The 2939-nt window shown below is 36.1% G+C and overlaps 1 pseudogene; it reads left to right on the top strand.

Annotated features, from left to right (window-relative positions):
* The first annotated feature begins 2406 nt into the window (after positions 1-2406).
* Positions 2407-2499, top strand: LOC114609472 (annotated as a pseudogene).
* The last annotated feature ends 440 nt before the right edge of the window (positions 2500-2939 follow it).

Genomic DNA, 2939 nt, shown 5'->3' with positions numbered 1-2939 from the left:
GGGTTATAAAAGTCAATGAATGATGCATGTATAATGAAGCAGCAAAGGGAATTGAGTATTCCACAAAACATGTTAGTGTTACTAGGATAGAGTGACTTTTTTCTTCTTTTTCCATTTTATAGATAAATAAATATTGTATATTATATAAATATTATATAATTATCTGAAAGTATAGGTTTTTAATATTCATGTCAAAATATGTATCCTACAATATGAATGTATATGTATGGGGGCATATGTGCATGTTTGTGTGTATGTATATATGTATTTATGTATGCCTCTATCTATATGAAGCTGGGGAGATGGCTTAGTGATTAATAGAGCTTTCTATTCTTTCTGAGAATCAGAATTGAGTTCCCAACACCCATGTCAATTAACTGACAAATATCTGTAACTCCAACTCCACAGGATCTGGTGGCATCTATTGAGTCCCAGGGTACCTAAATCCATGTGTGTGTTCTCAGAACTACACACACTTAAAAATAAATAAAAACAAATATGTTTAGAAAAACACACATAGGAAATTTTTAATTTTTAGATATTGAAATTTTTTAATATCTAATTGTATCTAATATGTACATTACAGGGAATATGTTATATATTTGATTAGTGTAAGCCAAAGTACTTAGTATCTCTATTACACTGAGATTTATTGAGATGAAGGAGAGGCATAAAAATGATTCTCAAAACCCTGAAAATTGAGGCTAAGAAGATGCCAGTAAAGAAAACAATTCTCTACAAGCCTGACGACCTGAGTTTGTTCCTCAGTACTCACTGGTTGTTTTAAGCTATGTATGGTAACATGACTGAAGACAGGCAAATTCCTGAAAGCTAACTGGTCAGCCATCATGCTTATTTCCAAGTTTCAGGCAAGTGAGAGAAAATCAGCAATAGGCCTGTCATACACGTATACCGACACCAAGTCTTGGGTCTCAGTGGAAAAACATTGAAACAGATGGCTATAAGCTATTGTAAACAGGCAGCTTTTCTGGAAATTTACCAGCCTGAGTAGTCATAGACCTTATAAATAGGTAGCCTTGGCAGATAATACCAACTTAGATAAAGACAAATGAATCATAAGCAGAGTCATAGCCACCTGTCCCCTCAACCTTCACCCAGCTGATACCCTGTTCTGAAAGATATCTGTTTTCCCCCTGATCACCCATGCTCCAGTGTCATCCCTTTCTCCACGTCCTGCCTTTTTGTATTTATAATTCCTGTGTGAATGAGTAAAGATTACAATTTGAAAAAAATAAATAAATTATTTAAAAAAACATGTTAGACAGTATTCAAAGAATGAAGGCTGAAATTGACATTTGACTTCCACATGCATGTGTCTACAAACTTGCACATACACATGTATCTGCACAAACATGAACCTACACATATTCATGCCTACAAGCACACAAACTTCAAACTGGATCCTGTGTTTTCAGTTAGAAAACTGTTCTGTTGGTAAGGTTTGTCAATTGCTGGGAGAAAAAAAGAGAGGAGTGCCCGAACTCTATTCATGCTGTGTGCTCTGAGGGCAACTGTGTTTTCAGGAGAAATTGGTTGTGGCTCACAGTGTGTTATTAACAACTTTTCTAGCATCAGAAAGCATTTCTTCCCATTCAGCCTTTAATAACCATGGATTTTAGACATGGCTGGAAGGTGTTGGCCTTCTTCTTTCATCTACTCAGCCTCTAAGGCCCACCAAGCCACATTTGTCTCCACGTCCACATTATGCACAAATGAAGGGACTCCTTCAGGCAGAACTTTTTCAAAAAGCTGAAGCCAGGATCAAAGTTAAAGAACCAGCAAAGGTGAGAAGCCTCTAGGTACATGCTTTTCCTTTTTATTTGTAGAACTCATACAGCTTTTGCTTTCTCAATTTTCTTTATAAGTAACCTTCTGTTCCACCAATGTTTTCAAAATTAATTTTGACCTTCTGCCAAGATTTTAATTTTACATGCCACAGATGATATTCATTGTTCAACAATGTATTCTATTGATTCATAATTAGTTTTAGAAAATAGAATCATCTTGCCCAATGTAAGTGTTCACTCCATGCTAATTACACTGACACTGGTCACTGAAACAAGAGCCTGGTCAGGGAAAAGAACACCAGTCTATGCAGCTACATTGCTTTGGAATGACCCTGTGTTTATTATTGTGTTGCTGCTAATTGACACTTACATACTGAGTAGTTTTACCTTCTTTGTATACTTGGAATACTGTCTATCCCATTGGATTCTCATTTCCATGTGTGCATATGATAAGGTGACATCAATATTGAGGACAATTTTGTTAGAGTCAATGCAAGGTACTGAGTAGAATAAATATAGTCCATAGTTATTGATTATGTGGATAGTTCCTTAAATTTTGTAGAAATATGTCATTAGTACATAACCACTAAGAAACTGTATGGTCACTTCAGCAACACATATACTAACATTGCAATGATACAGAGAAGATAAGCATGTACAAGAATGAAACACAACTTTCATACATCTTTTTAAAAGAAAAATAGGACATTATGAATTTTGCAGGCATATGAATTGAGCTAGAAAATATCATACTTAGTGATATAACACTGACCCATAATGACATGCATGGTGTAATGGTTTGTATATGCTTGGCCTAGGGAGAGGCACTATTAGGAAGTATAGCCTTTCTGGAGTATTTGTGTCACTGTGGGCATAGATTTAATATCTTTGTCCAAGCTGCCTGGAAGAAAGTTTACTCCCAGCATCTTTCAGATAAAGATGTAGAACTTTCAGCTCCTCCTACACCATGCCTGCCTGGATGTTGCCATGCTCCTGGAATGATAATAATGGACTGAAACTCTGGACCTGTAATCTATCTCCAATTAAATGATGCCCTTATAAGAGTTACTCACTGGAGCAAAAAATGGAGACCAAATGTGGATCAGAGACTGAAGGAGAGGCCATCCAGAG

Source organism: Grammomys surdaster, unplaced genomic scaffold (assembly GCF_004785775.1).
Source record: "Grammomys surdaster isolate TR1022 unplaced genomic scaffold, NIH_TR_1.0 125973, whole genome shotgun sequence".
Taxonomy (NCBI): domain Eukaryota; kingdom Metazoa; phylum Chordata; class Mammalia; order Rodentia; family Muridae; genus Grammomys; species Grammomys surdaster.
Note: the sequence above shows the minus strand (reverse complement) of the source record. Positions and strands in the feature narration are given on the sequence as shown.